A 21,142-nucleotide genomic window follows, 5' to 3' on the forward strand; every position below is an offset into this window, starting at 1 on the left:
TAGCATATACAGGTCTTGTTTTTATATCCATTCAGCCAGTCTATGTCTTTTGGTGGGAGCATTAAATCCATTTACACTTAAGGTAATTATCAATATGTATGTTCCTATTACCATTTTCTTAATTGTTTTGGGTTTGTTATTGTAGGTCTTTTCCTCCTCTTGTGTTTCCTGCATAGAGAAGTTCCTTTAGCATTTGTTGTAAAGCTGGTGTGGTGGTGCTGAATTCTCTTAGCTTTTGCTTGTCTGTAAAGATTTTAATTTCTCCATCGAATCTGAATGAGATCCTTGCGAGGTAGAGTAATCTTCATTGTAGGTTTTTCCCTTTCATCACTTTAAATATGTCCTGCTACTCCCTTCTGGCTCTCAGAGTTTCTCCTGAAAGATCAGCTGTTAACCTTATGGAGATTCCCTTGTATGTTATTTGTTGTTTTTCCCTTGCTGCTTTTAATATTTTTTCTTTGAATTTAATTTTTGCTAGTTTGATTAATATGTGTCTTGATGTGTTTCTCCTTGGATTTATCCTGTATGGAATCTCTGTGCTTCCTGGACTTGATTGACTATTTCCTTTCCCATATTAGGGAAGTTTTCAACTATAATCTCTTCAAATATTTTCTCAGTCCCTTTCTTTTTCTCTTCTTCTTCTGGGACCCCTATAATTTGAATGTTGGTGCCTTTAATGTTGTCCCAGAGATCTCTAAGACAGTACTCAATTCTTTTCATTCTTTTTTCTTTATTCTGCTCTGCAGTAGTTATTTCCACTATTTTATCTTCCAGGTCACTTATCTGTTCTTCTGCCTTAGTTATTCTGCTATTGATTCTTTCTAGAGAATTTTTATTTCATTTATTGTGTTTTTCATCATTGTTTGTTTGCTCTTTAGTTCTTCTAGGTCCTTGTTAAATGTTTCTTATAGTTTCTCCATTCTATTTCCATGATTTTGGATCATCTTTACTATCATACTCTGAATTCTTTTTCAGGTAGATTGCCTATTTCCTCTTCATTTGTTTGGTCTGGTGGGTTTTTACCTTGCTCCTTCATCTTCTGTGTGTTTCTCTGTCTTCTCATTTTGCTTAACTTACTGTGCTTGAGGTCTCCTTTTCGTAGGATGCAGGTTCGTAGCTCCCGTTGGTTTTGGTGTTTGCCCCCAGTGGCTAAGGTTGATTCAGTGTGTTGTGTAGGCTTCCTGGTGGAGGGGACTAGTGCCTTTGTTCTGGTGGATGAGGCTGGATCTTGCCTTTGTGGTGGGCTGGACCATGTCCAGTGGTGTGTTTTGTGGTGTCTGTGACCTTATTATGATTTTAGGCAGCCTCTCTGCTAATGGGTGGGGTTGTGTTCCAGTGTTGCTAGTTGTTTGGCATAGGGTGTCCAGCACTGTAGCTTCCTGGTTGTTGAGTAGAGCTGGGTCTTAGTGTTGAGATGGAGATCTCTGGGAGAGCTTTCGCCATTTGATATTACTTGGTGCCGCGAGGTCTCTGGTGGACCAATGTCCTGAACTTGACTCTCTCACCTCAGAGGCACAGGCCTGACACCCCACTGGAGCACCAAGACCCTGTCCAGGTACTGGGGAGTTTCTTGCCTTTTGGGAAATCTGAGGTCTTTGGCCAGCATTCAGTAGGTGTTTTGTAGGAGTTGTTCCACATGTAGATGTATTTCTGATGTATTTGTGGGGAGGAAGGTGATCTCCACGTCTTACTCCTCCGCCATCTTGAAGGTCTCTCAGAATTTTTATTTTATATTTTGGAGTATAGCTTATAGTTTGCTCAGAGGTAAAAGATCATGTCTATTGGGCAGCAGGTAGTATGTTACGTGCTGCATTTAATTCAATGCAATCAATTATTGTAATGTGAAATTACATTTTAAAGTTTTTATTTACAAGCACATTTATATGCTGGTATAAAAAGAAACCTGTCAGTGGAGAAAGCTTTAGCTTACTAACAATATAATTATAGGAAGACATACATAAGGGCTACTCAGGTAGATATGGGAGGAGACCGAGGTCAGTTTTTCCAATTCAGTAATACTGGATGTACATGAATCTTATCTTTTCCTGAGTTAATCCAGCTTAAAGGTATAAATGTACTTATGTTCATTACAGTAAATTGTGCTTTTTTTCTGGATATTTTACTATTTAGTATTCCATTGTTTACATAACCCCTCATATCTCTTCTATACATATCGAGGGTATATAGGTACATCAACAGGGGGTGTCTCCTGTGACCTCACAATTATTTCAATTATTTGTTTTAGGCAGTGCTACTTATGTAAGGTATTTAGCTAGTTGTTTCTGGTGCCCATGGCCTGCTACTCGGCACTGCCACTGGGCACCACCACCAGGTGCCACTGCTGCCCTGGGATGTCCTAAGGCAGCACCGTGCTATGTGAGACCTCAGTGAAATATAGGGCCCTCATCCACACTCAGCTTCCCCCTGCCAAAGTAAGAGGGTGTCTCTTTTCCATGTTGGGTTTGTTTCGTCATGTGGATGTCAAACTGGTGCTGCCTTGGTCTAGGTGCCTTACAAGTTTTAGTGAAAAGATTACACATTAATGTAAACATAACTGGGACTGAGTCAATGGGTCAGGGCAGATGACTTATGGTATACACTTTGCTTTCTCTTTGTTGGTGACTAAGGTTTTCTTATTGGACCAAATCATTTATGTTTTTTGAACATATTCCTACCCCAGGTGCTTGCTTCTCAGTCCTGAATGTAAATGGATTTCTATATTTCTCTCCTTCACCCATTTCCCCGTCTGTCAGAACCTTTAGTAATGCCTGCAGCCTAGAAATGAACCATTTAGGTAAGAGCTGGGAGATGGGGTTGAATGAGGAATCTTCAAAACAAAAAACAAACACACAAGAAACAATAAGGAGGAGAAGAGGTAGAGAAGTAGATGGAGAAGGAGAAAAGGGTAAAAAAGAAAAAAAATAAGAAGGTGAAGATACTCCATTTTTCCATACTTGGTCTTTCATTAATACTCTGACTCTGATGTTCCTTAGTTTAATATTCAACATTTCCCTTCTATTGATATTAAAATCTGATATTTCTTGTCAGATAGGATAAGTTAGATCCCACCAAAATCTTTACATTTTACACTTTAGAGAGTAGATGCAATTTCATGGTTCAAACGAAATTCAGTTTTAAGCATTGGCTACCTTACCAGCATCTAGCTTGATTCTCTTTTTATTTCTGAGAGAATGCCAGAAGTGTACCCCTTTGGTTACTGAAGAGAAATTCTCTTTACAGCTCTTTCCAATTCTCATTACCCCCTGCTTTATGCCAGAATATTTTCGTTGGTGGCTGGCTGCATCTTTTTAATTTTCCATGGCATAAAATATTTTTTCCTTGGAATGTAAGTCACCGTTTCAACCCAGTCAGACAGATCCTTTTCACAGATGTTTCAGTGACATCAATAAAGCTGTGAGCCATGGAACACTGGCAGGGCATGCCATGTGGACTTTGATTCTTTTGATCTCTGGAAGGTAGGGCTGCACAACCTTGCAGGCAAGGTGACGCAAGCCTCCAATACTGGGACACAGGCAATTTCTAAAGCCAGAATAGCTTTCTGTTCTCAAAGAGTAGAAGCATGTCCCGTTCATTTGCTGATGACTTTAGCTGCAGAGTCAACATTGACTGTAAACAGCAAAATTAAGAGGGTGATGGCAGGTTTCTATGGCGTTAGTAAAACCTGTTGGAGAATTTAAGGTAGTCCGGTTTTAAAATTGAGATAATTATAATTCACATGCAGTTGTAGTAAATAATACAGAGTGATCTCTTGCACATTTTGCCTATTTTCCCCCAGTGGAAAACTATAGTGGAATAACAACCAGGACATTGACATGGATACAATTTGACAATCTTAGATTTCCCCAGTTTTACTTATACTTGCACACAGCATGCTCTTGAATGAATGCGTGCATATTAAGTCCTATGTAGTTTTATCATCTGGTATCCACCACCACAGTCAAGACACTGAACAGTTCCAGCACCATAAACATCCCTCGTGTTGTCCTTTTATTACCACATCCACCTCCCTCCTGCCCCCATGTCCCCCTTAACCACTAATCTCTTCCTTATTTCTATATTTTGTCATTTAAATAATGTTATACAAATGGAATCATACACTAGGTAGCCTTTAAAAGAAATAGACTTTATTTTTTAGAACAGTTTTAGGTTCACAGCAAAATGGAGCAGAAAACACAGAGAGCTTCCATATACCCCCTGCTCTCCCACATGCACAGCCTCCCGCATTACCAACATCCCTCACCAGAGTGACACATATATTACAGTGGATGAACCTACACTGACATATTATCACCCAAAGTCCGTGGTTTATATATAAGTCCATAGTTTTTATATTTTACATAGCATTCACTTTTGGTAGTGTATATTCTATGGATTTGGACAAATGTATACTGACATATGTCTATTATTATAGTATCACACAAAATAGTTTCACTGTCCTAAAAATCCTCTGTGCTCTGCCTATTCATCCCTTCCTTTCCCCAGTTCCTGCAACCATGGATCTTTTTATTGTCTCTATAGTTCCGCCTTTTCCAGAATGTTATATAGTTGGAATCATAATATCATAGTTGGATTTTGTAGTTGGCTTTTTTTTCACACAGTGAAAGAGAGTCATCCAGGTTGTTGCATGTATGCATAGTTTCTGTTTTTTTTTTTTTTTTTTTTTCCGGTATGCGGGCCTCTTACTGATGTGGCCTCTCCCATTGTGGAGCACAGACTCCGGACGCGCAGGCTCAGCGACCATGGCTCACGGGCCTAGCCGCTCCGCGGCATGTGGGATCTTCCTGAACTGGGGCACGAACCCGTGTCCCCTGCATCGGCAGGCGGACTCTCAACCACTGATCCACCAGGGAAGCCCTCTTTTTTTTTTAATTGCTGGTAGTATCCCACAATTTATTTGACCATTCATCCGCTGAAGGACATCTGGGCTGATGCCGTTTTTTGGCTGTTATGAATAAAGCAGCTAGGTATGTTCGTGTACAGGTTTTTATGCGACTGTGTTTTCCTTTCTCTGGGATAAAAGCCTAGGAGCACAATTATTGGATTGTATGATAGTTTAGTGTTTAGTTTTACAAGAAACTGCCAAATTGTTTTCCAAAATGTATGATTGTAATACCACCAGCTATGTATGAATGATCCAGTTTCTGAAAACAGCTTTGCTAGCCTTTGGTGTTGTCACTTTTTTATTTTAGCCATTGTGTCAGATGTGTAGTGAAATTACATTGTAGTTTTGTTTTGTTTTGTGTTTTTGGATGCTTCTGTTTTTTAAATTGAAGAATAGTTGATTTACAATGTTGTGTTAGTTTCAGGTGTACAGCAAAAGTGATTGCAAAAAGAATCTGAAAAAGAACATATATATTCTTTAACCATTATAGGTCATTGGTTATTACAAGATATTGAATATAGTTCCTTGTGCTATATAGTAGGTCCTTGTTATTTATCTATTTTATATATAGTAGTGTGTATCTGTTAACCCCAAACTCCTAATTTAAATTTGTATTTTCCTAATAGCTGATGATGTTGAACAACTTTTCATGTGCCTATTGCTGTCTGCTTATTCTCTTCTCATGGGCTTTCATAGAGAAAAATTTTAAATTTTGATGAGGTCCTATTTATCGGTTTTTCTTTTTAGGGATTGTGCTTTTGGCACCAATTCTAAGCCTACCTCTAGATTCCAAAGGATTTCTGTATATTTTTTCGTAAATGTTTTACAGTTTCAGGTATTATATTTAAGTCTATGATCTACTTTGAGTTAATTTTTGTATACTGTGATCTCCTTTGAGTTAATTTTTGTATAAGGTATAAATTTAAATCAAGGTTTATTTTTCTTTGCCTGTGGATGTCCAATTGCTGCATAATCATTTGTTGAAAAGGCAATCCACTGAATTGCTTTTGTAGCTTTGTCAAAAATCAGTTAAGCTTATTTATGTGGGAGCATTTTTGGGTCCTCCATTTTGTTTCATTGATCTATGTGTTTATTACCAAAGTAGTCTATTTTTGTCATCTAATTTAGAGATGAGTGCATGCACTTTAAATGAATTCACTCAGGTCATTCCAGGTTTTTCATGTTTTTAAAAACTGATGAATCCAAAAGCTGAGAAAATGAAAATGACTAAAATTGACTGGGAGTGTATTATTTGCCAGGAACTACTCTAAGTAAGTTTTTTCTTTTTTGTATTATTTAAGTTGCACAACAATGCTAAGCTGTAGGTACTATCTTTATTTTATAGATGAAGAAACTGAAGCAGAGAGGAGATAAAGGTTATACTGCTCTTAAGTCAGAATATGCCCTATGATTCTGGAGATAAGACGGTTATTCACAGTGTTTGACAAGTTCTTACAGAGGGTACGTATTTATACCTTGTAGAATCGCAGATGATATTTCTCATGAAAACTAGCTTTTAATGCCATTATGAAAATTTGCACCTATATTTTGCTAACAAGCTGACCTACCATAAGAATGAGGATGTAGTTTAAAAACAAAATGTGACTACCTGAATAATTTTCTGAAAGCCACCTTTGAATGACGTTTTAAAAACTTTGTTTACTTTCCCTTGCTATTTGATGACCTTTACTTTGATAATATCCACCCATAGTTATACTAATTATAATCAAAAGACATGAAGAAAAACGTTATCATCTCTGGGACTCTAGGCAGTGTATTGCCCTACTGTGATTACTCCATGGCTTTATTTAAATTACGCCTTGTATACGTAGAAATTGTTACATTAATCTTTTTGTAAGTGAGGTTAGATTTTTTTTTTTTCTGTGGTACGCAGGCCTCTCACTGTTGTGGCTTCTCCCGTTGCGGAGCACAGGCTCCGGACGCGCAGGCTCAGCGGCCATGGCTCACGGGCCTAGCCGCTCCGCGGCATGTGGGATCTTCCTGGATCGGGGCACGAACCCATGTCCCCTGCATCGGCAGGCGGACTCTCAACCACTGCGCCACCAGGGAAGCCCAGATTTTTTTTTAATAGTGAAAAGAAAAGTGACTTTTCATGGAGCCCTTCCCACTTGGGTGTTTAAAGAAAAATTTATGAAACTCTTTAAATGTAGTCAAAGAATTGTATTGTCAATATTATGAAAATATTGTTATTTTCTTAAAAAATAACTCTTTTAATGACTGTTTTTGTTACCTTTTTATTGTGACTATAGTAGTTTCTTTCACTTTCATGGTGGTATTGACATATGGCATTTTTCTGTTATTATATACTAGGGGCTGTGGTAGGCCAAATAATTCCCGACCAAAGATATCCATGTCCTAATCCCTGGACCCTGTGACTGTCACCCTATATGGCAAAAGGGCCTCTGTAGATGTGATTAAGTCAAGGATCTCCAGATGCGAAGATTATTCTGGGTTATGTGGGTAGGCCCTAAATGTAATCACAAGAGACCTCATAAAAAGAAGGTGGAGAGGGTTTTGTGAAGAAGTAAATGCAATGATGGAAGCAAGAGATTGAAGTGATTCAAGGGACAAGTCATGAGCCAAGGAATGTAGATGGCCTCTAGGAGCTAGGAAAAAACAAGAAAATGAATTCTCCCCAGGGCCTCCAGAAGGAATCAGCCCTGCCAACACCTTGACTTTAGCCATGTGAAACTGATTTCAGACTTCTGGTCTCCAACACTGTCAGAGTATAAATTTATGTTGTTTTAAGTTATCAAGTTTATGGTTACAGTAACCATAGAAAACTATAATCATCTTACACACAGGTAGAGTGATGGAATATTGCAAGCATAGTCTGATTTGAAACACGTCGAAGCCAGAAATTCCTGAAATTTAGCTTAAGGTGGTTGGTTGATTGCACTCTTATTTCCCTTTTGATACAGATATCTTTAAAAAGGTGGTCTGCTCCACCTTTGAGTCCAGGAAAACCAGTGAGAGGAGAGCCTATGGGATGCTATCCAAGGGAAAAGTTGGCATGGCAGGGATCAGGACAAGCCAAGAAGGAACTTTCAAGATGCAGTTCAGGTGAAGAGTTCTTTATGACAAGTCAAAGTCTTAAGGAGGAAGAAACCTAAAGGGCAAGGTGAAGATGGAAGAGAAACACAAAAAAAGACTAACAGGATCAGTGGAGGGAAAAGCTGAGCTAGGCAAGGTTATGAAAGTTGGTGTTAGTTAAAGACCCACCAGAACCATGAAGGAAATGGCTCAAGGTTACTTTCACTTTGATTGCCTAGATGAACTATGTAAATTATGTCCACCAGAAAAGTACACAAATGAATGTATGCAATCACCTGATGCCTCCCTTGTTACTTAAGGATCTGCCACCTAGATCCTGTGATCAGTGCTGCCTATGGGGAATTTAAAAGCCACCAGTTTAGAGGAGATGAGAAACCTCAGGCCTTTCTCTGACTTTTAAACACTTAGTCTGGGTGTGGGGACACGAAACATAAGTGGTCCACTTACTGCTGCTAAAGACATTCCTACCTGTACCTCAGTCACATATGTCTGTGTTTTATTTCTTGTTGTGTTTTGGGCCTCTAGCAGACATGGACATGACCTGCCACATAAGATTTCCAAGTGTTAAAGAATAATATTTAATAAAATTTCCATTTCACAGTCTCATTTATTTTTTAGTAATTGAGTCTATGTTGTAACTTTCTTCCTTTATTTACCGATAAGGGAAAGAGGATCTGTTCACTTTTGAACTTGTCTGCAGTTCCTGTCAGACAAAAAAGGAAAGTTGAAAACCCTCTGTTATGGGTTGAGAGGGAGAGGAAGAGAGAGCAAGGGGTAAAACAAGAGTGTCTTGTTTCTTCCTTTTCAGGGTGTATATTAGGAAACTCTCAAGCCCCTTCTCGCATTCTGCGTGGTACCAAAATGACATGGCACTGTCATAGTGGGAGATTAGAGCTGGTTGAGGACGGTGTTGGGGGCTAAGGATGGAACATACTCAGAGAGAAGTCTGATGTTATCAGGCTTCATATGGGGGATAAGGAAGTCAGCTGTAGACTAGAAGAGCCCTGTGGTTGAGGCAAAGAGGATGCAGTGTGGAGCCTAGAGATGCTATAGAAAAAGTCATATTTTATCAGATACCAGTGCAGCAGATGTAGCATATCATGTGAAATGAAGGACATTTTTCGAGGAGGTGAGGAAGATCTGAAAAGCAGAGACAAGAGTATGTCAGACATCCCTGTACTGGTGCCACAATAATAAGTAAGGTCCCAAGATTTAGATCAAGCAGAAAAGGGAGGACCTAAACAAGTGATCCCTGAGATGACACCCCTGAAGACTAATCTGAAAGAGGCTGAATTATTCTAAAGACTGAGATAACTTAAGTGGTCAAATGAAAGTTTTTGTTTTGTTTTGTTTGGCTACTGTATAGGAATGGGGGATCAAAACAGAATAAAGTTAGTTATAAAAATAAATTTACATTAAATTTTTTCGTGCAATTGAGTGGGAGGGTGCAAATTTTGACCCTTATCACCCAAGGTTAATCCTTTAATTTGTATTCTTAAATCCACTTTCCCTATCTGCTCCAGGACTGTATGCTTTACCTCTCTGCCTTCTTCCCCACAAACTCTAAGTACTTCTTAGTTATCTCAAGATTAGTCATCATTGACTTCATACTTGCCAAACCTAATGTTCTCTCTATAGTCCTTTTCTATATAATTCCTGTGCTTGTCCAGGGACTATCTGTCCTCAGATTCCTTCTCGTTCATACCTGGTCTGTGTTGTAAGCTGGGGTCTGAACCCTATAGGCTGTTTTCTAGTCTCCCATAGGACTCATTTATGGCTGGGTTGAGACAAGGGGAGGTGATGGCTGAAGACTATAAGGGAACATTTCTGCTAATTCCAGTATCTGAATCATCCCTGGATCTGCTCTGATTGTGTTTTTTATTCTCTTGGTTTTCAGACACATTTTATTTTTTTTCCAAAGATCTATAAATTTTTATTGTTGCATTATGTTACAATGGACTATTCACTGTCTTCTCTATCCCCAACCTAAAAAGTATGTTTCTTAATGATTGCACAGCACTTCACTTATAGAGAACAGACTTTAAATGTTGATTGGCTGAGACATGGAAGCAACCTAAATGTCCATTGATAGATGAATAGGTAAAGCAGATGTGGTACATATATACAATGGAATACTACTCAGCCATAAAAAGGAATGAAATAATGCTATTTGCAACAACATGGTTGGACCTAGAGATTATCATACTAAGTGAAGTAAATCAGAAAGAGAAAGACAAATACCACATGATTTCACTTATATGTGGAATCTAAAATATGACACAAATGAACTTACTTACGAAACAGAAACAGACTCACAGACATAGAAAACAAACTATGGTTACCAAAAGAGAAAGGGGGTGGCGGAGGGATAAATCAGGAGTTTGGGATTAGCAGAACACACTACTATATATAAAATAGATAAACAACAAGGTCCTCCTGTACAGCACAAAAAACTATATTCAATATCCTATAGTAAACCATAATGGAAAAGAATGTATATATATGTATAAGTGAATCACTTTGCTATACACCAGAAATTAATACATTGTAAATCAATTATACTTCAATTAAAAAATACATGTTGATTGGCTAAATGAATAGGTAGAAGAATGGAATGAGATAATAGAGACACTCCCTCCCCCCTCCTGAGGGAATGATCAGTCAGCTATTTGCCAAGATTCTGACATCCTGCTGAGAATCACTCTCTATAAGTGTTACTTATGGAAGAGTGTCTTATCCCCAGGTGTATTCATGCAGAAAAAAGGTAAGAACCATTGCCCTATGGAAATGAGAGCTTCCTATATAGATCTGTTTCTTGACTCATTGGAAAGTAGTAGGACTGGACTGAAAATTAAATTCATCCCCAAATAGTACAAGTATGGAGATAGTACTTCTCAAAGTTTTCCTCCTAAGCATCCATTAGGGTAGAGGAAGGTAAATATATACATCTGGCACTTCCCTGGTGGCGCAGTGGTTGAGAGTCCGCCTGCCGATGCAGGGGACGCGGGTTTGTGCCCCGGTCCGGGAAGATCCCACATGCCGCGGAGTGGCTGGGCCCTTGAGCCATGGCCGCTGAGCCTGCGCGTCCGGAGCCTGCGCTCCGCAACGGGAGAGGCCACAACAGTGAGAGGCCCAAGTACCACAAAAAAAAAAAAATAAATAAAAAAAAAAATAAATAAATATATATATATATATATATATATATATATATATGCATCTGGACCTGACCTGGAGGTGGTATGGATCAGGAAGCCAATCTGCCCTGAACTGAGAGTTTATCTCTAGAATTAATTTTAAAGTAGATACTCTGCTTTTGTGTTTATTTTAATAGCAAAGTCTTCTACTTTGAATCAAGTTGACTTTCTCAATGCATGGCATGAGTTTTACTCTGAGAGTTTCTCTACCCATAGCTACATTGTTCCCCAGCAGCTGCTCCATGTTCTTTGTTGAAAAGTACAGATAGACAACTTGCTGGTAGCAGATCTCTTTCTAAGAGAACATTTTGATAGAGAAAGAGAGCTGGAGGCCATTAGGTGCTTGTAATGAGGGGCAGGAGAGAAGAGTTTGTCATGGGGGTGGGAGAGGTCATTGAAAGGTTAGGGTGGATTCCCTTTGGGTTTTTTCTTAACCTAGTCCCGATGTCTTAGAATTGGGATATTGATTTTGATTAATACTAGTCACAACTTTTCCCTTCAGTAGTTCTAAATGCTCCATCATCCTGTTGAAGATACTGCCAGTAAGAGAAAATCTTGCTAGATAACCTGTGTGTCCTGCCCCAAACAGCAACTGTGAATCTAACTGCAGCTTCACCATCTGCTTAAACACTGTTACTGTGATCCCAGAGGATGACAGAAAGTCACATATATGTTCCTTTTATTAAGGCTGACATTCCTTGCTGTGCACTTTACCTTTGCTCTTACCAGATATGTACAATCTCATTTAGGAGAGAAGTGCTGAGATGGGGGAAATAGAAGCTTTGAATACACTGTAAAATCTGATATGAAAATTTTATCACAGTTGCACTATTTACTAAAGTTCATTTTGAGGCACTCTGAGATGTGCCTGAAATTTTAAGGGGAAAACAGGATGTTGTCTACTGAATTTAGAGGCCCTGCAGAATAAATGAACCTGCTTGTTTTCTTATTACCAAGGGAATTTTAAATATAAAATGGAAGCATAACAGTTAGAGAAGAACATTGTAGTATATTGTTTGTACTGGGGCATAAACTATACTTGGAGATGAGCTACAGGGTAAATGGGTCTATTGCAGCATAGGTCAAGCTAATAAAATAAAAAGATGTTAAGTTCTGTCTATTTGTACTCTTCTGTACAAGAGTGCCTTGTACTTCTTGGAGAAAAGATTATCTTATTTCTTTCTATCTACCTACCTATGTATCTATCATCTATCTATCTATCTATCTATCTATCTATCTATCTATCTATCTATCTTTTCAAACTCTTTGAGATTTCCCCAGCCATAATTTACTACTTCCTTATCAAAACTCATATTCCATAAATCTGCAACAATTATTTGGCAATTGGTCTTATGTTATTTTAAAACTGATATTTAGATTATGTATTGATATTGTTGCACAGCTAGTATATTTTCTTCCTAACTGGATCATAAGCCTTCAGAGAGCAGGGACTATGATTTCCTTTTTGTATTACCCAAAGGTGCTAATGTAGTGCTCAGTGAATATTTTATTGAGTTTCAGTTATAGGCATACCTCATTTTATTGTGCTTTGCTTTATTGTACTTCACAGATACTGCGTGCTTTACAAATAGAAGGTTTGTGCCAACAAACCTTGCATTGAGCAAGTCTATCGGTGCCATTTTTCCAACAGCATTTGCTCACTTCATGTCTCTGTGTCACATATTGGTAATTCTTGCAATATTTCAAACCCTCCACCAGGAAAACGATTATGACTTGCTGAAGGCTCAGATGATGATTAACATTTGTTAGCAATAAAGTATGTTTAAATTAAGGTACCTATATATATTTTTTAGACATGATACTATTTGCACACTTAATAAACTACATTATAGTGTAACATATATGCACTCGGAAACCGAAGCATTTATGTGACTCATTTTATCGCGACATTTGTTTTATTACAGTAATCTAGAACTGAACCTGCAGTAGCTAAGAGGTATGTATTGATATATGGCACATTTTTTAAACCAATAAAACAAAACAGAGTTTCTAAATATTTTGCAATTACTTAGTAGCCAAGTGTATGAAGTCAGATTATTTTCCTGTTCATGGATAACTACCCATGCCAATTCATTTCATGAATATTGCTGAGAATTTAGCTTTTAAGCACAGTTATGCATAGTGGCAGGTAGCATGGGTAATTTTTTTTTTTAGTTCATGAAATTATTTTATATTTACACTGGGCATACAGGAAGACATATTTCCCTTTATTTTCTTGACTCTAGGGACTGTGTCACTGAGCTCTTCCAATGGAGGGTGAGTGGAAATGATGTGCCACTTCCAGGCCTGGACATAAAAAGTCCCTATGCAATCTGCCTTGATTTTCCCCCCAACCATATAGTAGGAAAAGGAGACTTTTGAGATGGTGGAACACACAATAGAAATATCCTGAATCCTGAGTTGACTGCTTAAAGAAGCCGCCCAGGAGATCTCCTGGCCAGGAACTTCAGCTCTGGATTTTATAAGAGCAAGAATATTGTATTGTTGTATAAAGCTGCTGAGACACTGGGGTTAATGTTGAATAATACAGTAGAAAAATCAGTGATAGAGATTGAAAGGTTAAGGGCTGAAATTAAGGACTTCCCTGGCAGTCCAGTGGTTAAGACTCCATGCTTCCAATGCAGGGTGCCAGGGTTTGATCCCTGGTCAGGGAACTAAGATCCCACATGCCGTGCAGTGTGGCCAAAAGATTAAAACAAAAGAAGAGCTGGAATTAGAGGAAAGCAAATGAGAGGAGAGAGGGAGGGAGAATGGAACCAAATAAGGTGGTCTTCAGTTGGGCTCCATGGAAGGGATGATCAGAAATAAGACATTGCAGGGACTTCCCTGGTGGTCCAGTGGTTGAGACTCTGCACTCCCAATGCAGGGGGCCCAGGTTCGATCCCTGATCAAGGAGCTAGATCCGGCATGCATGCTGCAACTAAAAGATCCTGCAGTCGGCAACGTAGATCCCATGTGCTGCAACTAAGACCTGGCGCAGCCAAATAAATAAATTAATTAAAAAAAAAAAAAGAAATAATATATTGTTGGAGGTGTTAATGTCTGTAGGAACTTTAAGAATGGAGGTGCCAAATATTTAGTTAAAACGTTTTTAGAAAGTAATACTTGATACATATAAAAGAATATACATACAGTGATATATAGTTTAATTTTTGAAGGATAATAATAAAAGGAACACTTGTGGACCTATCACCCCCTGCCTAAGAATCAGAACATTATCATTATTGTTGAAGCGGCAACTGTATGGATACATTTTAGAAACATGAACTAAAAAAGCAAGTCTCAGAAGATTATATACTAGATAGTAACATTTTTTATAAAGCTCAAAAAGTATAACAAAATAATGAGATATTCAGGGATACATACATGTTTAGTTTTTAAGTTGCTATGCTGTGGTATTTTGCCCTAAACCTTCAGCAAAACCTTTTTTGAATTTTATTGGTACATTGGGAGGATAAATTGTGAAATTTAATGAGGGAAGAGAGATACATAAACAACTGATTATGGTTTTATTTCTCAAAGTATGTTCTGTGGACCTGCAGCCTTGGCATAACTTTGGATCCATTAGAAATGGAGAATCTCAGCACCAATGAGACCTACTGAAACAATCTGCATTTTAACCAGGTCCTAGGTGATTTGTGTGCACATTATATTTGAGAAGCTCTGGACTACAGCACACTCTCCAGAGTCATCATTGTTTCCCTTCTTCTGAATTGGCTCCATATATGATGTTCATCAGATAGTTCCACAGGGCACAAAAGAATGGGGCAGGAGGAACTAATGTCTATTGAGTACTGATCTAGAAATACAGATATATCTAGGGTTATCCTTCTTTTCTCTTCCCCCACAGGCTGATTCTCTATTATAATCAGGCTTATGGTAGCAGGGGTCACTGACTCAAGTAAACCCCAAATCACTATAATTGCTGTTTAGCCATATGTCTGTGGCATGCCTACTTCCAGGGAAATAGCAGTTGGAGTACCTGTTATTGGTTATACTCCCACCGAATGACATACTCCTGAAGAGGATCATGTGTTACAACTTGGGTTAGGGTGCAGGAGTGATTGGGATGAAGCAGTAGTGTGTTCCCTTCTCAAGTGGCACCTCTGTCTATTTGAAATGCTTCGTGTATTTCAAACACTAGTGAATGACATTGCTGGCTGCTAATGAATGCCAGAAAGCATGAATTTGATCCAGTTTTTACCACGTGCTGATGGATCCTGTCAGGAATGGGGCTAAAAGATGAGATTAGACATTTCTTTAACTAGATTTTAAAAAAGGACACTCTCTTTAATTCTGTAAAATGAGTTGACATGTGACATTAAATTCATGGCTGTTATCTGTCATTGGGTTTTCTGAGAAGAATAATGAATGCTAAACTTTATTAGAAATATAGCTCAATCTTAATATCACAAATGTGTTGGTAGACCAGAAGGAATGTAATTGTTTTATCAGAGTAACTTTGGTTTGTGGAAGTATAATTAATGGAAGGGATAGTTTATACCATCAGAATTTCCCATTTAGGTTTTAAAAATCTAACAAAAACCTAACAATGAAATATGCCAAAAATAAATCATACTTCAGAATATAAAAGAGATTGAAGAATAAATGAGGTAACTTATCATTAAGCATGTTAGATAGCATATATGCATTCACTACCACCTCCACTGAAAACTTTGTAGAGATTAAAAAAAAAAAAGTTGTAATCCTAAGGACAAAAAGACTAAGAGAAGGGACAAGTACAACATAGTTTGGAAGCGAGAAGCAGATGGTTCTGGTTATCTATGTCTGCAAAATTAACTATCTCAAAAGTTAATGGATTAAAACAAAAACTATCTTGTACTTCACAATTTTCTATGGTCAAAAACTTGGGCAGAGTTAAGTTGGGTGATTCTTCCATTTCATACAGCATGACTATGAGACCTCAGGGCTATTTATCTGGCAGCAGGGCTGATCTGGACTATCCAAGATACTTTACTCATGCACCTAAGCAGAGGCAGCTGGGAGGCTGGGCTCAGCTGGATCTCTTTCCCTCTCCGTGAAGTCTCAGTCAGGGCCTTGCACATTGCCCCTCCTGCAGGGTGGTTGAATTGTTCAGCTGGCAGCTCAGGGCACCTACAATAAGTTTCCAAGAGATAGGATATGGAGGTGTCACACTGTTAAGGCCTGTGTTTGACAAGTGGCACAGCTCCACTTCTGCCATATTTTGTTAGTCGAAGTAGTAGTCTCAATAGAACAATGAGGCAAAACTTCATGACCATCTTTAATCTATTACCTAGATATATGAATAATAACAGACTTAGGAGACAAGAGGAATCTGAAACCCAAGGTAGCAGTGATGGAAACACAGGGTCAGCTGAGTCTGCCACAGAGCCCTAGAAAGGTTTAGGTATTTCAGGTACTTCTGAAAAGAGGAAAGGGGTACAAATAGGGTTGAAAATATAAGGATTGGTTGAAAGTCCATATAAAAACAGTTGGATCCCCTGATCCCCTCTCACAGTTTGCTGAGCCCCTTCTCCATGCTGATAGAAGACTAGAGGTTTAATTTCCAGAGAGGTTGGACCAGACTCTTGACTTGGGCACAACTTAAAGCAGAGGAAGCATACAGAAAACAAATACATTGAATTAAAATCTACATATTGTGCCATGACATTCCCTTCCTCTCATTTCCTAAATCAGCTCTGATAATACTGCCAGACTCTTAGGTGAACTGGAAGTTCCTCTCTGCTGAAATTTACCAGTCCAAGAGAAAATGTCTACAGATGTTGACGGTTGGAGGCCCAGTGAAATGGCACCATGAGATCCACATCAATGAAGCAGTCAACAAGTCCCATCTACACACAGAGTGTCTATCAGCTTTTAGTGCCTCACTCTTAAAATGAGCAGGCAATCAAGGATTGATAGACATTTGAGGCAGCTCTTAACATGCAGAGCCCAAACCAAATAAGCAAAAATAAAGAACATAGGGTAAATAAAAAATGTAAAGAAGAAAGATAAGAAAACTGTAATTAATATCCCAAAATAGGGGTCTTCCCTGGTGGTCCAGTGGCTGAGACTCTGTGCTCCCAATGCAGGGAGCCCGGGTTTGATCCCTGGTCAGGGAACTAGATCCCACATGCCTCAACTAAGACCCAACACTGCCAAATAAATAAAAAAATTCTTTAAATACATGACAAAATATATTCTATACATGAAACAAAAAGGGACATTGAGTAGACAAACTAGAATTCTTAGAAATAAAAACTATGGAATTAGAAATTAAAAATTCAATAGAGGGCTTCCCTGGTGGCACAGTGGTTGGGGGTTCGCCTGCTGATGCAGGGTACACGGGTTCGTACCCCGGTCTGGGAGGATCCCACATGCCGCGGAGCAGCTGGGCCCGTGAGCCATGGCCGCTGAGCCTGCGCGTCCGGAGCCTGTGCTCCGCAACGGGAGAGGCCGCAACAGTGAGAGGCACGCGTACCGGAAAAAAAAAAAAAAAATCAATAGAATGATTGAAAGGTATATTTGAGGAAATTTTATGAGTAAAACAAAGAGGTGAGAAATAGTTAAAGTATAAAAAAATTAAATAGTAAGTCCAAGGGGTTCCCTATCTAGATAATAGAAAAAACAGAACAGAGAAGACAGAGGGGAATAAACAATTGGGGAAATATATCAGGAAAATATATCTGAAGGATATGAATTGCCAGATTGAGAGGGACCACCAAGAGACCACAGAACAAAGGTTGAGGCAAAGATCCACATTATGGTACATCATCATGAAATTTCAGAAAACCAGGAATAAAGAGAAACTCCCAAAAGCTTACATGGAGGAAAAAAAATTGACCAGGATTCAAAATTGCACACTTCTCATGAGCAACACTTAGATGCTAAGAGGTAATGGAGTGGCATTCAAAATTCTGACTGAAATGATTTCCAATTTGGAATTCTATGTTCAGCTAAGCTATGAATCAAGTGGATAGAAAAAAGGCATAGTGCTTTTAGCTGGTTAAAATGTGATAGAATGTGTTCAGGATCCCTGAAAGTTGAGAGTAATTATTTCTCTTTAGTATGCATTCCCAGCCTCAATTAGACTCTACGGTTCCCAAGGCATAGAATTTTAATTTTTAATTTGCCCTGCATAACGTCTGTGTAAGGTAGGCATTTATGAATGGTGTTTATGAATACATGGACTCTGCTCTACTTTAAGTCATATTTTTTTGAAGTGCTGAATAAACAGCATTGCTTTGAAATGTATGAAAGTAACTTATTTCCTTAGTTGCCATTTTTGATATCATATCTATTATTTATTCTCAGATTTTTTTATCTCTGTTTAGGAAAAAAAAGATCTTTTGTTTTTTTATTCTCTCATTTGGTCCAATAGCTTAAAGGATTTTTTTGCTTGACTCTTCAGGAGGAGGAGTAGAATATGATGCTCATATTTGTTATAATGAAATACTTTCAGAGCCTTTTATTATGATCTTGACCTGAGAACAGCTAGTACCAATAAACTAAGGACAAAATATGAATTTTTCCCATTGTAATTACTATCCAGACCAGGAAAATCAGGTGTTTAATTACTCCCAGCATTATTGTTGTTATATATTGGTATATATACCAATAGGAATATATATAACCAATAAGAATAGGAGCTGGTAATGAATAAGGGAATAAACTGATTGGTTTATATAGTAGAGACAGATGGTTCTGGACCCTGAGAAATGGCTCAGCGAGAACGTGGGAATCTGTATGAGGACCTGGAAATCAAAAAAAAACATTAGCTAGAGTTGTCCAAGAGGGATAAGGAAAGGGAAAGTCAACCTGGATCAGATGTGGAAATATTTTGGGTTTTGAGAGACTGTGGACTTCAGAATGATAGGAAGTGAAACTGACCTCAGGTGGCTGAGCAGAATCAAAGAATATAGGAAATCACTCATTAACCAACACACACCCATTTGTTTTTATTCTGCATACAGGTAACTGTGTATGATTCTTTCTTTTTGTAGTAAAGTTATTTATTTTCCCTTGTGTGCTTTTAGGAAGCCTGACTTATGAATGTGGGATATTTGCTTCCCATTGAGATAATTATAGAGGATGTGGCAAGAATTTTACCAAGAGTCCAAAAAAGAGAGTCTTCTGTGACCTCACTTATTACTTACAATTCCAAGGCCATGCCAAGGCTGATTGTTAGCACTGTGTGTTCACCCCTGAGTTAATCATTGGCACATGCTTGGTGTGCTGAGACCTGTCCAAGTGCAAAGACTGGAACATGTGGGACGTGAAGAATGAATGCCTTTATGGTGGAGATGCCAATCATCCTTTCCCTACACACACCCCTTCCTTAGGGAATCTGGCTTCCTTTAATCCCTGGAAAGGGTAGCCTTCTGTACCACATGAGTTAATTCTCTATGCTGTGGCTGATTGGACCGTAGATGGACCTCTGACCCAGACTGAGCCTGGAATTTGGAGTTGAGCAACAGAGCTTGATTCAAATAGACAGTGGTAGGCACTGGACCCAGGAGATCATGTAAACTTGGGACTTGTTGCCTTGTTGGCCACATGTAGTCATGGAGAGGGAGGGAGCAGAAGAAAGAAGGAAAGACGAAGCTAATGCTTGTGTGACTGCTGCCTGATGGAGTGTGTGATAGTGACTGGCTTTTCAAGTCCAGTTCTTATTCATAGGAATCCTGACCTACTTAGATACTTTGAGGATGTAAACTTAAAATACCCTCCAATCCCCATAGCTTGAGTGGGATCTGTCCTTTCAACAGTCAATTCACATTCATTATTCCATTCAATTTTTCTATCCCAGAAATAAGGCTGACTCACCTGCAGACCAGTTAATATATGTTTAGAGAATGCCCAGTTAATTGCAATCACACAATTTCATAATTACTTGGGTTTTATGTCTCATTTGGATGATTGTGAAGTTCTTGAATTGCTTCATATAATAGGGGGTAATTGCTTTTTGAAATTGGGCATTGATGAACTGTAGTAAACTTAGCTTATGAGAACATGCTTTCTCATAAGGGAACAATATTCCTAGCACTAACTATTGGCATGTTTTCAATAAATCCCCTTTAAAGTTTTATTTATAGGAAAAACTAAGGGTGTGTGTGTGTGTTGTGTGTGTTACAATGTGAACATCCTCTGACCCAAACTATTGACTGTATTAAGGATATCAGGTCCTTTGTGACTCAAGGAGGAATCAGTTCTGAGGTCATCAGCCTGCCTTTCAACAGCAGGAGTGAGGAGGTGAGCCTGGCAGTGTATAGCCAGAAGCCTTTGGTCATTATGGTTCCCAAAGAGCCGTTCTGATTCCAGATGGTGTGTATGGCAGATGGTGGGCTTCTCCAGCTTAAAGAACATTTGGATAAGTATGTATCACTGTAGATATAATTATTTGGCAATTGTTGAGTAAAATCATATTTAGAAAATAAACTGTCTTTAGAGCTAGTTTTCGCATTTCCAAATTAAAAAAAATAGCCTAGACAGTAACACAAGTGTAATATCATTTAATTAGGCTGCCTATTGACTTTCCCAGGAGACTTTTTTCTGGCTTTTCCTGTAATACGTTATAACATTATCATAATGGGACTTTATTATTTATTTTCCACATACATTGCTCTTATAAGTGGAAAAAGTCAGAAAATTCAGCTATTGAAATAAGTGACCTTTACATTTGGAAAAGTAATTTGTTCGACATAAATATAGGAACTCTCATCATGCCACTTAAAATACATAGAATTAATGGTCAGTTTAATTTTTTTTTTGGTTTGTAATTACTAAATTTTAATCAATCAATTCCCCTGAGTATTCTGAGACTACTGTTAAAATACTTTTTGAATTTTATTATATTATTTTATACAACAGGCTATTATTAGTTATCCATTTTATACACATCAGTGTATACATGTCAATCCCAATCTCCCAACTCATCACACCACCCCCCCGCCAACGCCTTCCCCCG

General features: G+C 38.4%; 1 long non-coding RNA gene across 2 annotated transcripts; it reads left to right on the plus strand.

Moving 5' to 3' along the window:
• The first annotated feature begins 4,904 nt into the window (after nt 1-4,904).
• LOC307186186 lies at nt 4,905-20,541 on the plus strand. Of its 2 annotated transcripts, XR_013828265.1 has the most exons (5): nt 4,905-4,985; nt 6,249-6,364; nt 13,098-13,129; nt 13,419-13,449; nt 20,350-20,541. It is a non-coding gene; the product is annotated as an uncharacterized lncRNA (long non-coding RNA). The 2 variants fall into 2 exon arrangements; XR_013828266.1 differs by lacking the exon at nt 13,419-13,449.
• Nucleotides 20,542-21,142: the final 601 nt, after the last annotated feature.

The sequence above is a fragment of the Stenella coeruleoalba genome (assembly GCF_951394435.1).
Source record: "Stenella coeruleoalba genome assembly, chromosome: 4".
In the NCBI taxonomy this organism is placed as follows: domain Eukaryota; kingdom Metazoa; phylum Chordata; class Mammalia; order Artiodactyla; family Delphinidae; genus Stenella; species Stenella coeruleoalba.